The sequence below is a fragment of the Photinus pyralis genome, unplaced genomic scaffold (assembly GCF_008802855.1).
Source record: "Photinus pyralis isolate 1611_PpyrPB1 unplaced genomic scaffold, Ppyr1.3 Ppyr1.4_LG7, whole genome shotgun sequence".
Taxonomy (NCBI): Eukaryota; Metazoa; Arthropoda; class Insecta; order Coleoptera; family Lampyridae; genus Photinus; species Photinus pyralis.
The window spans coordinates 39,115,181-39,142,168 of NW_022170738.1; the positions used below are offsets into that span (position 1 = coordinate 39,115,181).

A 26,988-nucleotide genomic window follows, 5' to 3' on the forward strand; every position below is an offset into this window, starting at 1 on the left:
CAATAGAAGTTAATCCAGGCAAAAATAAATCACATTCATGTTAAAAATTATTATGGTTGCAAAAATAGAGATGATGATGAGGTTTTGATTCCATAAAAATCCTTGGTAATCGCGGTATTGATAAAAGTGCAAGTCCCTTATAGGTAGGTAACAGTTATATGACAAGGAAAAATGAAGACTAATAACAATAACCCTAATGATCTAAGAAAATTGGTCTCTAAAAAAATCGTTAATGTAAAATTGGAGGGAATATCAAAAATTTTCCAGCGAATTTTGCCTAATACTGTTAAGAGCTCGATCAGTATGTTATCGTACGGTAACAAGAAAAGTGTTTATACATAGTTTTACATTTTACTAATTCGTGAAATGGTTAACAAACACTAGTAAAATTTACCAGAAAAATCACGTACAATTGTCCCGTAGGGCAATTCCACGTATCCGCTAGCCTGCGTTAATTTCAGCATAGGTAGCAACCCCAAACGTTGTTTTTAGTTCTGTTAATAAAAGCACAATAAAACTTACACGGCTGTACTGAGCGGGCTTTTTCTAACGTTTATGTTAAATTAACTTTCCGGTTCAATTAAAAGCGAATAACAAAAAATAACCGCGGCCGCAGTTCTGGTTCCCGACCTAGATGTGTGGGGGTTTAACCGTTCCGTCGCAATTTATTTTGGTCAAAAAAAGAAACAGCCGAGTCGAAAACTTCACAGATTTATTTCAAAGTAAATGTTTGACATGTCCGTTTCATTTGTATATTTGTATAATCTAAATAAAGATTACCGAAAGATTTACTTATAGTTTACGATGCGTTGAATAGAAAGTCTGGAATTAGGTTACGGCTTAATAATTTAATTGAGTTTGCTATTAGTCACTAAATTTAAGATGCTAGGAATAGCGCCCGTCATTCTCTTTCTCTAAGAGATACATTTTAAAAACGAGACAATTGTGCAACAAATTCTTTCCATCACTTAGGACACGTCAATTTGGTAATGTGCCATATGACACATGTAATGACTTGTAACACACGGTGTTTGTATGATCCCAGTTTCGGGATTTTACTAGGATAAATTTTCGTAGGTTTAAAACTTTGACTTCAACCTTAGGCAAGGTACAGTCCAAATAACCAAACACAGTTCGATTTAGGTGTACTACCACTTATAGTCCATTGTCCATTTAATTTATTTATGTATTGTAGATCTAAACATAATAACGCGTATGAAGCAGTACCTAATGAATAAGCGAAAATCGTTACTTCCAATGAAAGTTAGTGAGGAAAAGTTGATCAGGATTTAACAGATACGAATTGAATGATACTCGAGGAAAATGTAATCACATTTTAATAACACCTCTTATGTAGCGTCCCGTTGTTCGTTGAATGCACTCTTAGTTCACTAACTGACTGGCTGCGCTTTTAGTGTGAGGAATAGTTGACAAAATTGGGATTGGGGGGACATCACTTTTGCTTTTTCGTTGAAATCACAGGATCTTTAAGGGAATGCTTAAATAAAAAAAGAAGTGAAGTTCACGAAGGAGTCAGTTTGTGGGAAACCTAATTTTTGCGGTTCCCCTAATTAAGAAATTGATAGCATACACATCGGATACAGAACACTTTTAGTGAAGAAGACGCAAAATAAGTTGAAACCGTCCTCGTTCAAAGTTTACTTAGTTTCTAACGAGACATTGGAGTAACGAAAGAATGTGCTTGAAGCTTAACTTTCAATATGAAACCTTAAATGGGATAGATATAGATGCTGCTTTTATTACGGCAATTAGCCCGACACATACTTCGCCTCCGTCGTAAATGATAATCACATACATTTAGGAAACCTTTTTATTGAGCAACCTTTTGTTGACTTGATTAAGTCTTTCAATGATCTAGGAAACTTCACCTTTCCTTAATTATATTTCAATAACATACAATATTTACTGTACTATACTGTACTTATTGCCCTGTAGAGATATTTATGGGGTAGAATTTAATGTGATAGTTAAAGAAATAATTAGATTGTAATAGAATGAATCAGGTTTTTTTTGTTACAATCAGAGCTGGGCAGAATACTTTCAAAAAGTATTTGAATACTAAATAGTAAATACTTTACACAAATCAAAGGTATTTGAATACTAAATACTTTTACGTCCAGCACAAGCGAATACTAGATACAGATACATTGAAAAGTATTCAAATACTTTAAAAAATAAGTATTCAAATACTTTAGAATGTATTCAAATACTTTCAAAAGTATTCTAATACTATCAAAGGTATTCGAATACTTTGAAAAGTATTTCATTAACTTACTTTGAAAAGTATTCGAATACAGTAAAAAGTATTCAAATACTTGTCACTCAAATACATTAAAAATTTAAAATAGTATACTAGATAAAAGTCTTAATACTACTTAAAAAATCAAGTTATACTTTGTATGGGGTTAGCTTTTTTATATTTCTATTGTTATATACAAATTTAAGGGGAGTAAAAGCGTATTATTGTTATTATATTATTATATAGGAGGTACCTGCCAGGACCTTTCTTATACCAGAATACGTGTACCAGTTTTCAAAGCGTCGTGCACATGATACGTACGCCTTTCTGAAATGAATCCTAGCGATTTTGGAACAGTTCCATTTTTGACGATCCGTTTGTCCGTGTGCATGATAACTTGTTTAGAAACGTGCGATCGCTTTCAAAAATTGGTACACATCGCTTTGAAAATTGGTACACAATGGTCTTAAGGATATAAGAAAGGTTATTGTTTTTAAGTTACGTGGACTATCGAGTCAAAAAGTTTCACTCCAGGATCGTTCGGTATTCAGTTGTATCGGATTTTTATATTTGATTTTGTGACAATGGAAACTTTCCCTAAACATTTCTAAATTGTTCTCAAATCTTTGAATAACTTAAAAGTACTGCCTTTTTTGAGGCCGGAAAAAAAATTTGTCTGATATCGACGGGGAAAAATCATTTTCCCATAGAATTTGGCCCGTAGAATCCATATTTTCAAACAGCTTGAAGATTGGGCTACTAGTTCAAAAGTTACAGCCCTTTGAATTTTTTTTCGAAATTGGTTTCTATTCTATAACTTTTGATTGAGAAGTTCTGATCGGAAAAAGTACGAATTGTTTTAGATTCGTACGCACCAAAATTAATTAGAAAAAGTGATTTCCAGAAATTTTGGTGCAGTCGATTTTTGGTAAAAAAGGAAGCTTATTACACTGCCTTTTTTTTGAGCCCCGAAGAAAAAAAATTGTCTCAGATCGACCGGAAAAAAAATTTACATTTCTTATCGAATGTGGCCTGTAGATCCATAATAATCTACAATTTCAAACAGTTCCAAGATTGGGCTACTAGTTCAAAAGTTACAGCCCTTTGAATTTTCTTTCGAAATTGGTTTCTAGTCTCTAACTTTTGATTGAGAAGTCTGATCGAAAAAGTACGAATTGTTTTGGATTCTACGCACCAAAATTAATAAGAAAAAGTGTTTTCCCGAGAAATTTTGGAGTAGTCGATTTTTGATAAAAATAGAAAGGTTAAGTATTCAAATACTATGCGAAGTATTCGAATACTTCTCAAAGTATTCAAATACCTTGCGAAGTATTCGAATACTAAATATTTGTGAAAGTATTTGAGTTACAAATACAAATACTGCTTCCATAAAAGTATTTCATTACAAAGTATTTGAATACTTTAAAGGATTTGAATACTAAAAAGTATTTACAAAATCGAATACTGCCCAACTCTGGTTATAACAACTTTTTCCCTGAAAAAAGCACTAAACCTTATTTTGACTAATATCGTGAAAAAATCCTTACGCATCGTTGGCAACGTCGGTATCATCATCTCAAATATTATATTTTAAAGTAATTCTTATGCGATGATGCGATGATTAGCTATTCTTCTAAGAGATTTAGTGAACTGCAATAGCATATGCAATACCTGATCTTGTACCTGCCATGAGATACATCGGTGCTCCAACTTCCTGTCTATATGGAAAGTCAATTTCTTAATTCGACTCTTCCATTTCCTTTCCTGGTTCATTTTGTATACCCACTTTCAGGGAATTGCTTCCTTACCTTTTGGTAATTTCTCAAGAACCTAAGTTTCGATATCTTTGTTCGAGTACTTGTAACCATTGAAGCCGCTGATTACTTCTCATGGATTCATTATAATCCCGTGGTTCTTTGATTTCCAATATATCTGTGGATAAATTCATTACTAAATCATCAAGCTTTGATTTTGATTTGAAATCGATCTCTCAATCTCTTTCACTACCAGAGTAGGATCGGGACTGACTTGACGTAGGTTGCTGCCTGGATTTATTGCTGAGGTCTTCAGCCAGACTGTGCGCTTAATCAGAAGCGAAAACGATTTCGAGCGTGGTCCATGCTGAGAATATTCTAGAGCTATTTTCTTTCCAGTTGGATGGGGAATGTCTTGGACTCTTCATTTTTATGTAACTATTTTAAACATGAGGTGCAGGGGGTTTGAGGAAAAGTACTCGGTCGATAAAAAAAATCGTCCATCCGCTTTAGGAGAAAGTAGCGTAACATTAGAGTTGCGACTACTCAAGACAAAAGGTCAATCAAATTAAAACTAAGTAGAAAATTTCCCTTTAAACTCGCGTCTTTGTAAGAGAAAGAAGATTTAATTGAATCCTCGAACGTTTTATCTTTACTTGTAGTACTTTTGAATTTATATTCATTCCCGTTTAATTACTACCTACACCGCCGTCCGGTGTGTTGAACGTGAAATTAAGTCATTTGTTTCTAACATTTTAGTTTCTTTTTCACAAACTAATTTTCACCCTCAAACAGCGCTCTGTATGGACCGTTCGCAATTATTTTACTATTTAATCTGCTAAGGGTTGCATAATCGTAATTAAAATTCATGGCTGGATGATTGCAGAAAAAGGGTTTAATTTAATACTGCCCTTGTAAGCATTTCATTTTATTTTTCAGGGTACCTACACCTAATTATGAATTACCATTTATAGTTAAAAAGTTTACTAAACTATGGTTTTCTGATTATCCACTATCGTCTCTGTAGCTTATGAGGAAGCGAAAAGCTGAAAAGCTTTATAATGGAATCATATTTTCTGTCCGTCAAGAATTGTTAAAACGATAACTGGAAAAAGGGAGAGAGATTTTTTTAATTCTGTCATTCCACGTGCCCTCTTGATGTTAGCCTTCACGCCTACAAATCTCCCTCACGCTTTGTTATCCTCTTTCTTGTTTTTTTCTATGCTCATTCACGTTTACTACACGACTACTTTCACGCTTGCGGTTTTTCCACCTTCTTTGAAAATAAAATAAAGTTTATTTTGTATTATTTGCAATTTTATGCAATTCTGTAAATTTACGTTTATGTATTCACTGAAAATTCTCGGTTTTTATGCTTTCTCTGAAATATATAACTTTAAAATTGATTTTTTATATTCTGAATTGCTTGCTTGTAAACAATCAAACACCAAATTACCGTAAAATTGTTGATATACTGACGAAAAGTTATACCAAAGATGCGCCTCTAAAGTACCTACGTTTCCATTTTACACTAGATGAATTTCTACAATTTACCTAAAATAATTCGGTAGAATTTGGAGATTCTCTTTAATTGAAATCAGAACAAAATAACTTAAAAGGAAAAAATCACTTTTGTTTGAACTACCAAATCCAATTCGAGTGACTTTTAAATGGAAAAATAAACATCGATCACAGCGGCTTAAATTACCAATAGGCCTGAATCTCTTTACGAAAATATAAATAGCTGTGATGTGAAGTTACGCCACTGTCCCGTACATAATTTTCTTCTTGGAGTGTACGAAAAATTGATTTAGGTTGATTTTCTATGATTTCAACCTTTGATACCTTATACAGGCTGTTTCGCGTAAACTGTAAGCTAACCGAATTTAGGAATTCATTGATAAATTTTCATAACAACATAGTTTTTCATGATCCATTGAAAGAAAATATCATAATCGTTTCACTACCGCTTTTACAGGATAGCAACTTTCTTATTTTAGATAGAACACCCTATATTTTATTGCATTTTCGAAATATACATGAAAATTTACATCGTTTGATACCACACTTTCCTATAGCCAGCATCAAAGGTTTTCAAGTTCTATACAAGGTTTTTCAAAATTTTCGACGTTTAACTGCTGTTCTTGCCGTTGACTTGAATTTCAAAAAATCTTTCAAAAGCTACAATACTGACCTGATTCTACATGAGAATGTTTTACATTTTGATCACCCTTCTACAGGGTGTTTTAAAGTAATAGTTCATTTTAATAACTTCAAACCTTAAAAATTAGATTCCTTCATGCTTTATTTTTTTTGCACTTTCGAATGTCGTAGAAATACATCGACCAAATATTAGATTTCGTATACCTATCTGTTATGCTTTCCGTTTTATTTTAGGTTTTCTAAATTTGTGACCGTTATGTATAGCTAGGAAATAAATCGGTGGCTAAAAAGAATACTTGCAGAGACTGTTAGGATTTGCACTGACATTCAGGATTTTCAGAAGTATCTAAGGTTAAAGTTTAAAGTTCAAGTTTCGCATTTCTTTTTACACACGAAGACGATTCTGCGGATATAAAAGAAAGACGAATGAAATAAGTACTATTTCAGTCTTTGTGCGCCTGAATATTGCAAACCTTTCACGACCAGATTGTTTGGATTAGTAGAGAAAAAAAACTGTAAATAATTTAAGATTTCTTTAATTTTAATTATCGAGCGCCTGCGTGCGAGGTATTATGTCCAAACAAGCTTTGTAAGTTTGTCTTTCTTTTAGGAATTTTGTTTTAATTGTTTCATGTATTTCGGAATAAATGTCAAACAATTAATTGTGTGTTTACTCGATTTTTCTATTTGTGCCTAAGATTTATTTCAGGTGTCGATTTGAGAATTTTTAAATCACTATTGGGATTCTTTCTTCTGGCAGATATCGGATGTGAACGAGGAGAGATTATAAAATTCTAAGTTTCAAATTTGTGATATGCTTTGAGCTAGCTGGATAGGTGTTTTGTGGGTGGCGTAGCGATAGCACGCCATTGCATACAGTACTATATAACAATAGCTAACAAAAATCATGATAACGACTTACAGATAATCTTCAGATTTCAATTTTACAGGGAGAAAATGGTTCACATATTCAAAATTACGCTTGCGTGACACGTTCTCAATGCACCTACCCCCGGAGCCCGTTTACAAAAGGAAAAGAAAACTCTCATTAGCTAAAAAATCAACAACGTCCAGTGATTCCGTTGTATAATCGCAATTCCGATAGGGTTGCGAGTTGTTACACCCACCCTTTTCAGTTCAGAGTATCAAGTTAAGAGAACGTTTTGTAATAAAAATTAATTATTTCATTTAACATTAGGATACTACGTAACTAAGGGTTAAGCACACTAATAAAGATAACGACAAGTAGGAAATTCAGAAAGGTAATTAGCATCGCTAAAGGTAGGTTTTCATTACAATCCGCAATTAGAAAGGAACTAGGAAGTGTTATCAGAAACTGGATAATGACGTTCCGCAACCCCGTTTCGTATATGAAAGGTATAAATGGACTATAGAGGTATCCAATGTCTCCATATACCACAAGGAAAAAATTAATATAGTATCAAATTTCAATTACCTCGGCGCTATGAGATTTGTATTAGAGACGGCTGTCCCTTTCGCAAGGTCATCCTTACTTGGTTCAAGGATCGTAATGTTCTCTAATTTGTTTCATTGCGAGGGTTTATCTATACTAACTAACCTACGCACTTATCTATAAAACCGACTCGCGTAACTTCCCATTAATAGCTTTGTCTTTCACCCAGTCTCGCGTTTTTCCCTTCGAACACGAGAGCAGTAGCTAAAAAATGTATACAGTGCTATTTATTAAGAAGTAGACATAGGGATTTATGGGTATTTTCCCTGTGTGTTTCTAAATGACAAAATTTCTTCTGAAGCAATTTTATGCAACAAAAATACTTCTTAAAACAATCTGGCTGTCAAATTAATTAATATTGTTGTTTTGGCTAAAGACTTTGACTAAAGAAATAGATATTGTCAATTGGTATAGTGCCGGTAACAGTTTAAGGAGCATAAGAGTATTCAAACTAATTAATATGACAGTCAGATGTTATTTTGGATGCATAAAATTAGGCGCCCTTCAGAAGAGATTTCGTCTTTTGAAAGTAGACTTAGGAAAAAACAATATACGTAAATCCCTATGTCTACTTCTAAATAAACGTCAATGTATATTGCTTACCTGCTTGTACGGTAAAAATCCCGAATCGGTATAATTACCCGTTTTCTCAAATTTGCGATAAGTCCCCCTACTAACAAAATGGGCATGTTCCTGGTACCGGTTTTATTATTAGTGGGGAGATTTATTTTCATCAACATTGAAATAAAGGCCTTGCAAGTTGTGTAAAAATGAAAACGTACGCCCGAAAGTACAATCATTACATTTATATCCATAAAAGAAAAAAAGTAATAGCAACAGTGAAAAATGCCCCTATTTTTCTAATCTCTGTGTAATAAACCGCACTTCACACGGTTTATCTAGCTTTCGCACCTTCATAATTGAGTATGGGAAGTGCTTTTAATACACTAGATTTTCCTAGAAAATGTTACATTTAATCGTTTTGATATCCATCTTAATCTTTAATTTCTTTGATAACTAGTGGTGTATATTAAGAGAACTCTTTCGCATTAGCAGTTAGATTCACAAAATTATTTTGTAAGGTAAATTTAAATCAACATACAGTTCAAGGAAATTGTTTTATTTGTAAGAAATCAGGTCACTCAGCTTCAAATTGTTTTTTATAAAAACTATAGTGTTAAATCTAATGATTCGTGTGTTGAAAATTATGCCATAACTATACAGATGTTAATTAATTTGCAATAGGTGGTTATTATCTCAAGGAGATATTGGAGCCCATAAATTTCCTGTATCCGCGCAAAAACCACCCGCTGAAGAAATTCGTTTTTCTTGGAAAATATACTTCGCATAATTTGATAGCTAACGTTTAATTGAATTTAATAAATAAAAAAAAGAGCACATTTTGAAAAACTTTTCAGTTTTTTATCCTTTCGCCTGAGAACAGGTGACTTTCGGTTCAGTGGTTTGGCAGGAAATGAGTACACACACAGACTGACAATCATTGAGATCTGGATTCATAGGGATCCAAAACGCAAATGTGTGTTACAAAAATAAAGTTGTAAGTAAGTAAGTTGTTGGTAGTAAAAATGATAATAATCTATGTATATCATTTATGCCCCCACTCCTTGGGTTAACAGGAAAATACACAATAAACCTTACTCATTTAATAACAAACTATTAAACTCCATCTTTCATCATAAACACTTTCTTGATTAATATCGCCACTTAAAGTAGTTGGCGTTCTTTTGCTAATTTTTTGAAGAAATCCAAAGGCTAAAAAGATCAAATCGGCCATTCCTTTGTAAGACATCGAAAACCTTTGTAGATTTTTGATTCGCCTCATTGTGGAAAATGAAAATCATTCACAGCAGTCGAACAACTGCAACTGTTGCATATACCTCGTACTTTTTTTTTAAAAAAAGCTTCATTTTGAGCATATAACTTTTGAAAACATTCTGACAAAAACTCGATGTTGAAAATGAAATTGGCCTATACAATCTTTTAAAATCATTATACGGGGTCAGGTAAAGGAATTATCGCACCTAACCTCATCTTTTAAAGGATTTAATTTAAAAAATATTAGAAAGAAGTTTTTAAAGAGATTATTTGAACATTTTTATCTTTAAAATTTTTTTAAAATTCTTTTTGAATCTTTTCCATTTTTTTTAATCACGTGAACCTTTTTTTTAATAGAAGAATTTAATATGCAGACTGTGTGGATTAAAATATATAGGGTGTTTCATTTAAAAAACGATAACATTTTTAATTGACCCCGAGTACTTATTTTGAAAACGGTAGATTTTGCAACAATCATTTGTAATAAACACATTTCCAATAACTTATTCAACAATGAAATTATAGGCTTTTATTTAAGGAATGGAAAAATGCACCAGTATATAACACAAAAACAAAAAAACTGTTTGATTTTCAACATCGAGTTTAACTCAAAAAATACATCGAGATTGCAATGTCAATTTTTCTATTATATACTTATCATTTACAAGTTACCCCATACAAACAACCAAATTTGGCCACCCTGTACAGAGAAAATAATTTATAGACAATCGTGAATGTAATCCAATTAAAATTGGATATTTGACATAATTTCGAATGCACATTTCTTTATATCTGATTATTTATGAGCATGCTTTATTAATTTTCAAGAGCGAACAAAGTGAGTTCCAAGAGCGAGTAGCCAGGGGGCAAGAGCGGGCTCAAAACTGGACTAGAACTTCCCCCATTTGACCACCCTACATTGTGTTACCAGTACCTAGTGCTGAGAGGAATAAAAATGTTCGTACACTATTTAGAATGAAAAAAATTCAGTATTCAGCATTTAATCCAGTTAAATTGTATTTTTACCAGGAAAGTTGTGGGGTAGTTTTGATTTCTTTGATTCTATATGTTTTTTGGGGTGCTGAATCCGAATCTGAGCTTTGCCAACAAAATTTCTTGACGCAACATTGAAAAAAACACAAAAGAAGTTGAAAAAGATATTTTTTTGGCAGTTTTGTGCTTACAACTTGAAAACTATCAACTATTCGAAAATAACCTTTCCTATTCAAAATGAAAGTACATAAAATTTCCTACAGACCCCACTATTTAGTTTTTTTCCTCGATGAACCGTTCGGGCTCGAGCGCCAGTTGAAAATTGGCGTATTTTGGCTGTCTCCAGTTCTCCACAAAACATAGTTTTTTCGCACTAAAACCCTAAATTAATATTAAGCGTTGTCAATAAGTCAATTCCTTGCATTTACCTACTAATATTTGAATTTCATATGTGAGGGTGGTTTTTTCTCATTTTCATAACGTTCAAGGTGTTTATTGTAGTCCAGAATTGTATGAAAAGTTAATTTCTAAAGAACAACAGTATATCATATTATTATATTATTTATAATATATGTAATACTTATACTGTGCTATCTAAAACTATTCCCACTCTCTTCCGAACCAGATAAAGAAATCACAAAACCCTACCGTAGCATGTTTGGATAATTATTGTTGAATTTGGGAAAGTGGCGCTGTGGTCATTATTAATTTAAAAAATTCAAATGGCAAAAGGGGTATATTGATTTCCTATTCAACGGCATTATCCCTCTTGCTCCGGTGTTCTGAAGAATCACGTACTTCTACTCCTCGGAGTGCGTTACCCCAGCTTAAATTTGTCTGCTATCAACTGAACCCGATTTAATTCTTTTCTGTTTACTAACCAGCGACAAAAAGCGAGTTCATGATTTTGGACTGTCCGTCCGTCCATCTGTGTAACTGTGAGGGTGTGTATGTATGTGTATGCGAGGAGAGCCTCGAGACTGCAAACGTAGGTCAAAGAGTAACGTACTCTTTGCGTAGGTACACGGTGACGTAATGGGCCTTGGCTCATCTGTGAAGGAGTGGGAGAGTTTTATACCAGACGGAACTGTTATAAAATCTTTTGAGGAGACCGATAGACAATGAAAAGTACGGATTTATATTTGCACAGAATAATAATAAAACAATAATAAAAGATGAGTATTTGCGGATACAGCCGAAATACGCCAATTTTCAACTGGCGCTCGAGCCCGAACGGTTCATCGAGGAAAAAACTAAATAGTGGGGTCTGTAGGAAATTTTATGTACTTTCATTTTGAATAGAAAAGTTGATAGTTTTCAAGTTGTAAGCACAAAACTGCCAAACAAATATCTTTTTCAACTTCTTTTGTATTTTTTTCAATGTTGCGTCATGAAATTTTGTTGGCAAAGCTCAGATTCGGATTCAGCACCCCAAAAAACATATAGAATCAAAGAAATCAAAACTACCCCACAACTTTCCCGCTAGATGCCCGTTTGAGCACAAATGGTCTGTATTAATTTCATTCAGAATAAAAGTGCAATTAGTTTTTGGGATTTTACCAGAAAACTACACTCTATCAAAAAAGGGAATGGTTATCTTTTTTGTAGAGCATACAATCCTTTATCGATTAAGTGTATCAACTTTTGTTCTATCGCCATTCTAACCACTAAAACAAATCCATAAATCCGTTAACATTTTTAGATTTGAAAAAAACCCGTTTGAGGATAATTTTATTTGAATATTTTACTCAAAAAGATATTCAGGCAAAATAATTATTGTTATCAAATACGTTTGACTAAAAAAGGTACGTTCCCCCCCTCCACTCTCATCGCCGGAGCCGTCTACATCAGAATCTTTAATTATGTCAAACAATTAACTATGACACCAAGACATTGGAAGGAGGAATTGTAAAATAATCTTTGAGTTAACCATTTTTTGAGTTGATTTTATGCAAACTGTACGTACACTTCACTTCAAATATGGTTACCAAGCCAGCAGTGTATGAAGCAATCAAAGAAATGACTTAGAGCCAATTGCACCGTCAAAATTAAGTATCCCTTAAAGTTAAGCATACCATAGCAACGATTGTCTTAATAATCGTTGCCATAGATTTTAAGTTCGACTTAACTTTAAGCAAGGCTTAATTTTGTTGGTGCAACTGGGGCTTAAGGCAAGTATACAGACGAGGTTATTCTTGTGTAAATCCTCAAATTTAAGTGTACCTATCTTTTTCCTGCACGATATGCAAGTATTTTCATATCTCTATTGTCAAATAAAGAGGAGCTATCGATTTTGATGAAGAAATATACATAATGTATTTGCGCCATCTAGACCTTCCCTATTTTAACATCGAATAACTCCGCTATATCTCAGCCGATTTTGACAGATGAGCAAGATTCTGAAACGTCATTCAGTGCTATTTTAGACATGAATCAATTCACGCCGAAACAGCCCGCTGAAATTGTACATTGAAATCAATCGTCCCTTGTCACTTTGTTCGGAAATGCGTAAACACGTTCTGGAGAACTTCTATTTTCAACAAGACGGCGCACCTTGCCACACCGCTATAGTATGAAGTTTTTGCAGAGCAAGTTCCCGAATTTGATGGAACCGGATTAATTGAATTTATTTTCAATAAATGGCTTTGTCTCCAAATAAATTTTGTTCATTTGTCAAAATTGGCAGAGAGCGGAATTATTCAATGTATAAATGGTGCACTCTGTACAGACTCCCACTTTTAGTTAATTTGTTAATGTTTTATAAATTATTTCATCTAAAAATTGGTTATCAAATGTAAGCTGAAGATCGATGCAAAACACAAATTTTGGAGAGACAGATGCCCAAACCGAGCACCAACAACGTAGTGTTTAAATTTCTTGGAAGTGAAAGGATTCCCAGCTTAGGTATCACTGTAAGCCATTAATAGGTACGTAATCCGTAACTCTCCTGAATTCAGCAAAAACCAAACAGAGCTTACGAAATTATCAAAATTCAAAGAAAAGCACCAGAACTTAAGCTGTTTCCTACTATATGTTAGATCCTATTTAGACGAATGTATCAAATCACCGAAGACTTCTTCCACGCAAAAGTACTTAGTGGATTGAAGTCTTACATAAAAATATAATTAAACTTTACGATACTGCAATATTTCGGGGGTAATACATCTTGAATAGAAATGTCTTTCCTCCTTCTCGAAAACTTTGCCTGACTGATCTCGACTCGTTTCTAACGCGTCTCCGTGAGTCCCTTTTTTCCCTGCAGAATTGTGATTGTTAGTCGACGAATTTTCAATTGCAAATTGAATATCGAACTCGCATTTCCAATATTCACAGGATTAAACTTTAAATTTGTCTTGATTTCGGCAAACACGCTTATTTACATTTACTCAAGCGGTGCTTAACACATGGAAGTATTTTAAACATTCGCAAAAGACTTTATTGTGCAGATAAGCCACCGTGTATAGAAGATTGTACACTTTGCGCTTATTCAAAACTCTACTTATTTATTCATTTGAATTCAGTGCTTATATTGCCCTCTGAAGTACCTACTTTACATTGCTTTGAATTCCTACGACACAATCTGCCTATTTAATCTCTTTATTCACTCTCTTTTTTGACACTCGACGCGAATTAATCAAAGACTAAATGAAAGATATAATTATTATCGAGGCGAGTGAATTGTACTCGAAAAATCAATTGCAATTACAGTGAAATTTGCATTAGATTGAGGCAATCATTTTCCCTTCCCTTCACACTTTTCCGCCTGAAATCAATCTTCTTCCATCCACTCGACGTTTTATCCTCAAAATTTGTCCCAATTAAGAATATTTCCACTAAACCAATTTAAATAAAAATCTCGCCGGCTTACGTACCTATAAAGAACTCCTCGGAGAGCTTAAATGGCGTTTGTTATGCCCGGCCTGAGATCGCTAATGTCCGGATTACAGCTCAATCCTCGTGTTTTTAAGTTAATTAAAAACGTGAAATGAGTTGAAATTTGAAAATCTCGGCCTCGTGAGAAACTTTCCCTTAAGAGTTAATGGAATGCGAAACGGGGAACTTGTATCTGCTGCATAAATCGAAATTGGGAGTTACTTAATTACTGCTTATTAATTTATCGCTCAATAAAGTATTTTAACCATTTTCCCTAGAAATTGTATTGGGAGATGTTTGTCCAATGGTCAAAAATAAACGAGAACGAAATTCTTAAGGGGAGATTCCAGTAGGTTCACTTCATATTTCTAGGAAAGTTTACGTCGTGACATCTGTCTTCGTTCTTTAACGCCAATGACTAATCGTTCATGGCGCCTCAATGTCTATCGGGATTTCTGGAATATTCGCTACATTTAGGTACGTTATTATACGAGGGCTGTGTAAAAATTAAGGTTCCCAACGCTGGACCGTTTCCGCACGAGATACTAGGTGAAATCCCGCGACACCTCCGTGTTCGCCAATTCCCTGACGCCAGATCCCGCCGTGGTAGAGCTCGCTGCGACGCTCAGTATTCGTGCAGTGATCCGATTTTTGAACGCTAAAAGGTTACGTGACGTTATTAGGCCCCCCTCCCACGGTACGATCATGAAATTGATAAAAATGTCTAGAAGGCCTGAATTAAGCGTTTTCAACAAAAAAATTTACGGGGGAAATCCTACATTTTCAACAATCTTAATACAAAGTTCACATAATTTCATCGAAATGTGAGGTTATGTTATTTATATTTCATGATTACTTTTATGTTGGAAAGATTGTGAGCAACATTTCAACTTCAATTTCTTAAGAGGTTATGATATTTTCCACGATTCGATAAACGTTAATGTGTTTCTAATTAGTAAGTACACATGTTTTACATAATTCATGCGTGTACATTAAAATGTCCCTTCCTTTCGAGTGATGAGGCTGGTACAAAAAAGGAGTTCGAAGTTAATCGGCGGGATGTAACAAAAAGGACGTCTATGGAAGATGCGAAAGATGTCCCTTCCCCTTTCGGGTAATAAGGCGGTCGATGCTAGTCACAGGTTGATACAGAAAATGCGTTCGAAGTTAATCGGCAGGATGGAAGATGCGAAAGATGCCTCTATCTCTTTTGACTCGGTAGTCGGTATGGAAAAGGCAATCCTTGCCAGATGCAAAATGTAACCCTCTCTACGACATTCTTCTTTCTTTAGATAATTTAAGTGCACTTCCAAAAGTGGTTTTATTAAAGTGTATCCTTATTGAACATAGAAGGGTCGCTTATTTTGTGTATAAGTCGAATTGAACCTAAAACTGTACTGTGTATTGTACCTATTATACTACTTTTATTACATTAACTGTAGTAAAGAAAGAAGTTAACGTAACCTTTTACAAATGTCACTTAAACAATCACATTTTAGGGTTTTACCAACCTAAGAAACGAAATATAAGTAGCATTTATTACTCTTTTAGTATTGAAATTATTATTTGTTTTTAATTCCATGTGACTTTTTTTACGTTTACATCTGACGAACTTAAAATTTCTAAGAAAAGAGTGATCAGCGTTTCACAATTCGATTCACGATTTCCACAATTTACCCAAAAGGTTGCCACAAAATCAAATCTAATTAAAATGTTGGTTTTCCCGAACGTATTCACTTCATCGGAGCGTTTCCAATTAATTTTCCTAAATACGGTTACTCGCTCATTTTTTTTCCTAATGTATACAATCCAATGTAAATAAAAGAAGTTGCGATCTCGTAAATGTTCTTAAAAACCTTTGCCTCTTCAAGTCAAATTTAAAAAAATTGTGCATAAACTTGTGGATTTTCGCCACTAAGCCAAGCAAAAACTAGATAAGAAATGTGGAAAGGAATTATAAAAGCTTGTGGGTAGCAATAATTTATCGGAAATGGAATCCATGTGAAAGTATAAAATGAAAGTGGAAAGAGTTTCTAATGAATAAATTTAAGCCCTTCGGTATAGGTTTTCGGTTGATGTAGTAGTAACCAAGCAATTTCCATTAATTTTGCGGAAACGGTAACCGCGTACATGTTATTTATTAAAATTTATATTGAATGCTAACTGCCTTACAGTTTTCGGAAAAATAGCTTGTCAAGATTTTCTTTAATTTGCTCCTTTGATTTTTTAGGTTGGTATTAGCAAAATTTCAGTTAAAAGTGAAATAGAATATCAGCATTTAAAGCACATTTGTCACTTTTTCGACATGTAAAACGGAATTTATTAAATTATGTGCACAACAAAAAATTAAAACGCGGACCCAACTTCCATCTGTAGATATTCGCAAGAGCATATCCGAAAAAATATAGGTTCAATATGAAACAAAATTTATAAGTGGGAAGCTACAATCCTCACTTTCGATATGTAGGTAGAAATATACGGATTTATGTAAGTTGAAGGATCAATTTTCTTAAAATGATTGACGGTGTTGATGCTTTGGCATAAACTTCCCCATCCAAAATGACAGACGGTCTTTTCGTTTCCTGAATTTGATCTATAGAATAAAGCTGTCACGGCGGTATTGTTTCAGTTTGAACAGATTGTAGGTAATTGTAGCGTTGTATCTAGCTAGCGTGTTTCTTGATAATTATTCTTATGCGTTTTACGTCCATTAAATCTTATGTCTCAGTACAGTTGGCCCACTTTCAATTAATGTCAAAATTTCTTGTACAGCATAATATGTTTAAATAAACAGTTGAAATCAAGTACCTAATCCTATATGATTTTGGATTTACCCTAACGTTAATTAATTTTTTTTGCTACATTCGTGATAGCTAAATTTTAATCAAATATGGCAATGTTGCCATTGATAAACTTAAAAGATTTGGACTTGAAACTGAATCCCTTACGACAGGTAGGTAATCAATATGTCTTTCGTAATGCATTGTAAAGCCGCATTTGCTATACGTATTTGGAACATCCAAAGTGTTACCTGAATCTGGGAAAATTGGTTCAAGCGTTCTTAAGCCTGTTTGATATTATTCCTGCTTCCAACTTGACATTTAAACTACCTACTTCATTAAGTTGTGTGTACCTACTTATTTATTCGCTAAGAATTTATCCGAATCGGACACATTAAAGTCCCGCATTTATGAAGAAGCTGATGAGAGTCGAAGCAAAGAGCCAGTTAGTACTCGAAAAGAAAAGTATAAAGGAACTTTTAAAACACACCGCGATACGAGATTTTGATGTATTAGAAGATATTGAAATTCAAATTATTTAATATCGGCCTTTCTCTACAGCCTTCAAAGTCGGTTTGTTTTACACACAAATTGAAAATCTTAAATTTTATAATTTACTCCGGCTCTTAATACTGATGCTTCTGGCCGAGTTCATACGCAAACATGAATTACAATTGAAAAAATCCCTTTTACGCAACCGCAGGGAAATTTAGTTCCAAAATTATGAGATCGTAAGGAAATACAAGATATAAGTTATCAGTTTACCTTATTTACATGGCGTCTGAATCTACCCGTGGAGCAGTTCGATTTGGATAACTGGAACACTCTCCAATTTTAGCGTTGGTGAACCTGAAACAAAACAGATGTCGCGTTAATTTCTCATCTCGAGTAAATCACTGTTTTTTACCTGTATTTTAATCTTGAAAAATACAACCAAAGTTATTTTTGGTGTGCTTTTAGTGCTACACTGCATTTAATGTTATCAACCTGACTGCAGTTGCTTCCTCTCTACTGAACTCAGAACCCACTTACACAAATGCCATACTTCTATAAACACCCTACCAGCCCTAGCAATCGTCCTTTCGACAGTATAAGGGGAAAAAGTCCATGATTACATTATAGCTACAGGAAATGTAATCCTACCGAAAATGTTCTCTGCGCTTCCAGAATTGCAAAAAGTACATTTTGCTTTTACTTATGATCCAAAGGTACGGTGGACAACTTACTTAATACCCACAAACTCGTCCACCGTCAATGGAACAAATATCGAAATCAGAAGATTATCATATCTGCAAAGGCACAGAAAGGACACAAAAGTTGTAAATTTCCAGAGGCTTAGAGCAAAAACTAGACGTCTAATCGAAAAAATCAAAAAAGATTCGTGGTCAACTTACACCTCTTCTATCCCAATAAAAGTATATGGAACAAAATTCGAAAAAACGTAACGCAAATTATAAACACGCTCTCAGATAACAACAAACTCATATCGTGTAAAATGAAAATCCCCGAAATCTTAGCGAATACTTACGAAAAGAATTCCAGCGACGATAACTTAAATACCTCCTTCCTAAAACACAAAAAAATCTCAGAATTTAACAATCTCTCAATTACTGAATCCGAATGCCACCTAAACTCCTCCCTCACACAGCCAAACTAATTATAACATTTTCCAGAAACATTTTTCCTAGGCCAATTTAATAGTAATACCAGTCCTCAAACCCAAAAAACCAAAAACAACCCCACCTCTTACCGCCCAATGTCTCTAACATGTAATATGAGCAAACTATTAGAAAAGATCATAAACCACAGGCTAATATGGCATCTAGAAAGCAAAAAACTATTTCTAATCTTTACGCCCACGACCTTGCCATATACATCAAAACCAAAAACGTCGAAAATACTGCAAGATTTCTTAGACGAACTGGAAAAATGATGACTCAAAACAGGATTTGTCTTCTCCACTGAAAAAACACGCTACATTTTGTAAAAGAAGAAATATGCCTTCTTTCAAGCTCACTTAGAACGGCTCATCTCACACATGTGTAAGAAATCAACTTCAAAGGACTCGCTGGCGATTCTGCCCTGACATGGAAATCCCTAACGGACAGGCCGACAGACCGATCGACATCATCGAGATTTTGTTTCAGATTCCTAGTACTTCAAAGCGTGCATTTCCGTAAAAAAAGGAGGGGGTCATTTTTTACCCCAATGCAATACCCCCCTTACTAACCGTGTGGGGTCAAATGCATGGTACCATGATACTTTGATGCTAATAACAAAATTAAAGGTTAATATCTAACCCTAATTTGACATTAGATAATCAAGTTATTGTTTCCATAGCAGACGCAGATTATCATTTAAAACAAATTCGTGTATTTGCCTATTTTAGCCATCTATTCCATGCATTTGATCCGTTTTTACCACAATTAGTAAGGGACGCATTGCAATGAGGTAAAAAATTACTCCCCACTTTTTTTACTGAAATATGTACACGTTTTGAAGCACTAGGAATCCGAATCAAACAAAATCTCGTTGATGTCGGTCTGTGCTCTCATTTTCGGCTAAAGGACTGAATAGAATAACCCACTGTCTAATAGAACCACTCTGCATAAACACTGATCCACTTTCACCATCCACCTTCGAGAAGGGGTACTAACAGTGATACAATGTTTGTTCGTGGAGAGGAAACCGAACCCACTACATTTCGCATCAGGTTTAGTGGCTATAATTTGCTGGAGATGTGGGAGTGTGATTTTCGGGCATTACACCAATTGTATCATCGTGCCAAACAGGGTAAATCAATTCGATAAGTTGACGTTTGTTCGCTTTATCCATATGTTAATAAGTATGAGAAATGCCCTATCTGACACCCTTACGTGTTTGCAACACCCGAAGATCTGCGTGCCGTCAATTTGGAAACCCGATTTATACCAGATCAAATCCAACCCCATTAAAAGCTCACGTTGCAATGCGTTATATCAAATTAATAATTAAAATCAGCCAGCGTTAGCCTCCAGCTGTGTATTTTATTTTTCGTTTTTCTGTGTTACTTTGAAGTACAACATACCACTTTAACCTAATCTATGCTAATTTATTATTGAGGGTAAAGTAAAATGCTGTTGATGCGACCCGAAAACGTCTGTACCCAGGGAGTGCCGACCATACAATACGATACGATTATAAAAATAATGTTTATCAAAGGTATAAGATTGCAATAAACGAAATATGTAAATTACATTTTAAACTCACAAGTACAACGATACCTTCTTTTCCTATTGGAATAATGCGTATAAAGGAAAAAGGAATTGATACATAATCTCCTCCTCTATGACGCATTTCAAGCAAAATTGGATGAGATGCGCCACTGTTCGTCTGTAATTACTACCTTCAAATTGTGTCGAGCCAAATGTCAGACAGCGCCTCCCCTTTAAGCCCTCATTAAGATCCATAGCGGTCCCATAGAAGGTGGAGAAAGGGGTAGAGGGTAAAGTTTTCGAGATCTTCGAGCCTTTTTATTGCGAAGCTCATACCTGAAGTACGTAAACTACGAACTATTTGAACAATTACATCAATATGTGCCCTGCAATTTCAGATTAGTTCTACGCTAAACAAGTGGATTTAATGGATTTTTTCTTGACGACATGCGTTTTAGTCAAATTGAATGAATATGAATATTCTGGTAATCCACGGGTTTAGATGTAAATTATTCCTCTACTAAATTGGTTATTATCATAGTATAGATTTCTTATTACAATAGTTCCTTGTTTCGTCGTTCGAGGTCGTGCAGATTTTCTTTAATTTCTTGGGCGCACGCACGTCTTTGTACAAAGACGAGATTGGATCATTACTTGTAGAAAAATACCATTACGGTTACTCGACATTTTTTGGCAGCCTTTTTGGGATTTATTGGTGCTGTATAAGTTTAGTGAAGTTTTAAACTTGTCATTTTGCTTTCAACACTTCGCTGATGCATTTATGGATATATTTTGCAAGTTTTAAGGTCGTTTCTTACTTCTGGTTTATTCTTTTTTTCATTATTATTTATTCCCTACCGGATTGTGCTTTCTACATCGATATTCCGTCGAATTTTGGATTTTGTCAATATTGCGCAAGTAAAACAGAATCCCTTGAAATTAATCTCGTAATACCGCCGTTTGAGTTTCATTTATAGTTATTTATTATACAAGACGATAAAGGGATATTTTAACCATTGAGTGAACGATATTAATTCACAAGATGGTTAGTTTCCGTTTATCGTCGTGTATAATACAAAACTTTATTTTATTGCAGAAGCCATATAAATCATTGTAAAGTTTCTGACAATTCTGAATTTAATTTAGAGATGTCAAAAATAGCAAGCTTAAGTTCTGTCGCCGCGATCGTTTCTGTAGAAACTAAATTGTCATATCTGAACGTCATTTTATATCGTGCATTTGAAATAAGAATGACAGATGTCATTAGAATGCACAATCATTTTTTTCACTTTATCTACCTTTACGGTTAAAGTGATCTCTTTTTCTATCCTTACGGTTAAAGAACGACTTAGCCTACTCATTCAAACCTACTAAAATGTCATTTTAACATAATATGCTATAAAATAAACAATTATAGCTCCGTTGTCCGCATTTAAATATTGACATAGCAGATACAGGGTGTAGCACCTAAGACCCCTCACATCTTAATTCGTTTACCATAAAAGATACCGAAAAAAAGTTTTAGAGCAAAATTCTACACATTTACCGTCGCCATATTTCTGAATATTTTTGATCACCAGGGGCGTGCTGTATTCCAGTGGCGTATCAAACGCGTTTTTTTTAAATGGAACACCTCATATTTTATTACTGATTTGGAACGTACTTGAAAAATACTTATTTTTTTCAGTAACATTTTATACCCCTAACTTTCCCGATTTCGCTGTTATAACTTTTTTCGTCAAAATTTGACAGTTTCGCCATTTGACAATTTTGACACTTGGGTTTAGAAAAGAACCTTTTTTTACAAATTGGCGTTTCGACTTGGTTTTTCTCTGAAATTTTCTTATAGAATGTTTTTGTTTATATCAGTGGAAAATTTATAGTTTTGGCTACCCAGAGGTGAGGTATAATTTATTGAGGAGGGTGCCATTTGAAATTTTTAAAAAAGATGCCATTTGGTGAAGGTCAATCAAAAATTTAATTTTTTCGATAAAGTACCTAAAAAATGATGTAACAGTGGAGGGGGTTTTAACCTGTGGCTTAATTAAAAAATTAGCCGCCTGCACGATTGTTTCTCTCAAAAAAATTTCGAAAAACTGTCAAATTTTGACCAAAAACGGTATAACAGCGAAATCGTTAAAGTTGGGGTTACATTTAACCGACCTTGTATCATAATAATGAAGTTAGCAATAGTGTCGACTTAAGTAGAGTTTCAATAAACTTTTAAATGTATACTCGTAAATCATATTTTAAAGTTCAAGTCAATTTGTTGGTGTTTTAGGTTGTAACATTTTGCCCTAAAAGAAATGCCTTATTGTAGTTGCAATGAAGGGTTGAAACTTCTCTTGGTTTAACAAAGTTTTAAAATTCTGAACCAAAGCTGTACAAAATAAAATGAATTACTCTTTCACCGTCGGCTAGCCAATTCTTCACCAACTTTTACCTTCTTTTTTTGTTTTCCTTACTGCAGGGTTTTTCTTTTGTTCTCTGAAGATTACTACAAAAGTTCTAAACCTCATTCCCACTCGTCAGCAAAAAGAAGAACATTAAATGAACATAGAAGTATATTGAAGGTAATTCAATTTCCAAATAGTTTCCACATGCACCTCCCTTTGTATTTTTGATCTATTTAATTTTTCAACTCTAAATGATTCCTCTTTAATTACTCAGTAAATCTTTCACACCCACAAATGGAAACGTTCTAAATTTTCTGTGGGTTAGTATCCTTTTTGGTTTTTAAGGTAGTTAATAATTCAAAAAAAAAGTTAATTAATTTAAACAACAAGAGCCCATTGAAAATGACTAGTTATTTATCATCCAGATAAATTCTTTACATAATCACGACCAATATTTGTCTGGGAAGACTCTTCAGAACTTTGACACTTTTGTCAACCAGAAAAAATTCAACAATTTTAATCCAAACGTCGCACTACACAGTCGTATATTAGAAACGGATAAAAAGTGGGCTTCGAAAAGCTCCTGCAATCCAACGTTATAACTTTTAACAGACGAATAAAGGGTAGGGAATGGTAAAAATACCGCGTGCCCTAATCTCCACTTTATTGGATGTTGATGAGGGGGATTTTGGCAGAACAATAAACAGGTATGTATAAAGTACTATTCATCCAAACAGGAATGCGTCTCAAAGAAGACATTGAATTTAAACACTCCAAATTCAAAATGGTTTATTTATTTACGATGCCTCTATTTCAGTTGCCAATTATAAATTTCTTTTGAAAATTTGCAAGTGAAAGGTTACTATAAAGACAGAACTTTGTGTCTGTATTAAAAGAAGATTTTACAAATGCAACATTTTCCAAAATATGTTCGTTTCCTTCATCAGAATCTGCAATTTTGATTACTCCTTAGCACATTTTTGTCGTGTAAATAACGACGATGGCTTGCTGCCTTCCTCTTATATAACAACCCTCAATTTTTCGATGTACATATAAAACGTGCTCCAAAAACCGAAAAGGTTTAGTATGTAAACAGCCAAAGCGCTTTAATTGAGATATACGATCAAAGGCTGATTTTGTAGCTAGTAAATTGCAAAGTGCAGAAATGCAAGTCGATTAATTTTATGTATAACGCCAAGAAGGCTGCTGCGTCACAACTAAATTTAGGTACCTATAGATGTCAAGTACAGTTTCACGTTTCCAAACGAACGTATTGATTGAAAAGGGCGCGAATATAGAACGAAAAATACGTCATGTAATGATTATTGCGGTAATTTGAATTAGTCACTTTATTCTAAGTGCACTTACAAAGTAATATTTCAGGATAGTTATGTAATATTCAAAATGAGTCGGTGCTTCTTACAACCTTTACCTACATAGGTTCATTGATCAATACAGAATAATACCCAAAATTATATTGGACTGTAGGTAAATAACGTCGTCGAAATTTCCTACTTAAAGCCCATTTTACAAATTGGATTAGACACTTTACAATATTCCCCGATTAATATACTACTGTTTCTCCGCTAAATGAAATCTAAAAATTGCCATATCAAACTTGAAACTATACCGATATAAGAAATTCACCAGTTTAACTCGAATCCTGTTCACATTACATGGAATGCAATGAAACTTAAGTTGTATCGCACAAAAAAACAGGCAACGTTAATAGGACAACCTAATTTTCTGTCAACCTCAATTGACAATGCTTTTAAAGTTCCAACTCTTTTATAGAAAGTCTCACAGTTTACCGAGCTCTTAAAAAAAAAGTTTTTTCTACGAACTTTTAAGAAGAAGAAACTGTGGTCTGCTATTAACTTCGATTAAATTCGTGTATTGAACGGGCTATAGTTACATTTACAGGGAGAAAATAAATTTTATTCTCTACGGCACTGTTAAAAATTTTTTATTATACCTGAATCACAATCTCCGTTTTAAACACTCAAATGCGTGCGAAAAAGGGCCTTTAAAACACACGTGCTTTAAAGTTGCTAAGTAACGATACTTCAAGTATGACTTTTGAAACTGTCATCTGGATGAAATAAAAAATCCTCTTAGGTCGCTTTCTGTAAATGCAGAACATTTCTTTGGCTTTTGTACCTATCCTTTGGTTGAAGCTTTCACAAACGCGCGTAATTTAGGGTATGCTTCCAAATCTGTTCCACTTTTTAATCGCAGCATTGCTTTAAAGTTTTGAATGAATGCACCAAAATATAGAAGATTTAAATACCTTTGACATTTCCTTCATATATGCCAGCATTATGGATGCATTTAAGACTGTATTCGTAAGTAACTTCCTATTCATCCATGGAAACAACTTTTCATATTCTTTATAATAGGCTTTACTGGAGTTGGATTTTACACCTACCAACGTTTGTTTAGATTTTACAACAATCGATTTAATGGACGGTGTATTATCTTTTTCAACGGAAATCGTTTAATTCACAAAGACGATGATTTTTATAAGCAAACGTCAAGTGACATTTCCATGGCAATCGTGAAATTACGAACACCCAGCCCACTTAATTAGACATGTATTCGAGTATAACGTCAATATGACTTCATTGTATTTCCTATTTTTAAATTATACTGCAGGTATAATAAAAAATACTATAAGATACACGTGTATAATTGGTCTTTAAAGCACTTGCAACGTTAAAGGCACTCCGCTTTGCGTCGTGCCCTTAAACTCGTTGCGCGTGCTTTAAAGACTTGATTATACACTTGTATCTTAATATACTATTACGGTATCATTTAATTTTTTGTAATGAAATATTAAATCCTCGGCTAGCTCAGTAATAAATAATTCTTACCTTGCGGAAAGTTGGTTACTTATCTCCTTGCTCTGGTTTGAACATTATCAAATAAGTAGGTACTCAATAAGTACTACATATTCCGTGATCACGTCCAATGTAAAGAAAACTGGAGCTGAAACGATATTATTTTCAACAATATTCAAACAATTCAATTTACATGAGTACTTATTTGAAAAAGGTCAAACCAGGACATCAGGGTTTAATTTTGAGATTATAATTGGAGATTTCAGTTCAGTTTCGTTGCACTATTTTTGGAGTGACTGGTTACGTGGAAAAACTAGTTGTGCACCAAATTTTGTTATGAAAGGTGCTAATAACATTATAAATACGACAACCGGAAAAAAGGTTAAAGGCTATTAATTCGTGCTTTTGTCAAAACCTTAAGTTATAAGGGTAATTTTGGACATTTTCATCTAAGATAGGTACATCTCACTTGTAAAATCAAGAATTGTTTCGACTATATATATTTGATTGTAAATCTTGAACCAATCGCAATAATCACGAAATAATCACAGACTTTCATCTCGAAAAAGGAAATTTCCGCATGGGTCACGAATTATGCTTCTGAAAAGGCTTTAGGATTAAAGAGAATTAAAAATTTTGACTTTTCGACTAGTTATGGGTGCAAACTTCCAATTAAATGAATCTGGTTGAAACCTAATTAAAAGCGTCGAATTCTGAAAGCTCGAAATATTGAGAATTGCGACCGCGGTGAAATACGCCCTCAAATTGTTTACAGATGGAACGCTTAATCGTATAATGATTGCAAATCCGAAATTGCAAAAAAACGGTCGCAAAAAATAGATTGGAATACTGCCGAGTGTCCTTCTGTGGGATGGAAACCTATTGATTTGCATTGTGTGTTCTTTCGAATGTATTGTTTCCTTTCTTTGGAGCATTGCAGTGAGAATTGTACGATCCGTTTCATGTTAAATCAAATGTGTAATTTAGTATGATTTTTCTGCTCGTAAAATACTTAAAGTGTTCATAAAGATATCAACTTCTTTATTTTGTTTCTACACTGGGTCGTGTTTTCCATGTTTCTGTATCTACCACTCATTTAAAGTACCACAAATAAATTAACAAATCTGGATTATAGCCAATGCTATTTCCAAATAGGCGACGTATAAAGCTTTACGATCAGTTTTAGTTAAAATCTAAATAATGAACATATATAAATAAGTCAGAAATAATCGTTAGCGACATAGCAAATGGAAGTGTGATCATTAGTGTCACGATTGTATCACCATCGACATGCCAAGATTATCATCAACAGATACGCAGTTTGGGGTTTGGGTGGCGAGGAGAGTGTAGCAATTGTATTAATGGCTTGGTCCTTGCCGAGCCCAATCTTTTTACACCAAAACCAACAAATATCTGCACAAATTG

General features: G+C 34.0%; 1 long non-coding RNA gene across 1 annotated transcript in view; it reads right to left on the reverse strand.

Moving 5' to 3' along the window:
- LOC116176641 overlaps positions 1–26,988 on the reverse strand; it is a 63,716-nt gene that overhangs the window by 23,713 nt on the left and 13,015 nt on the right. The window contains exon 3 of the long non-coding RNA XR_004146481.1: positions 17,899–17,982. This is a non-coding gene — a long non-coding RNA (uncharacterized LOC116176641). The remainder of the gene's footprint in view (positions 1–17,898; positions 17,983–26,988) is intronic.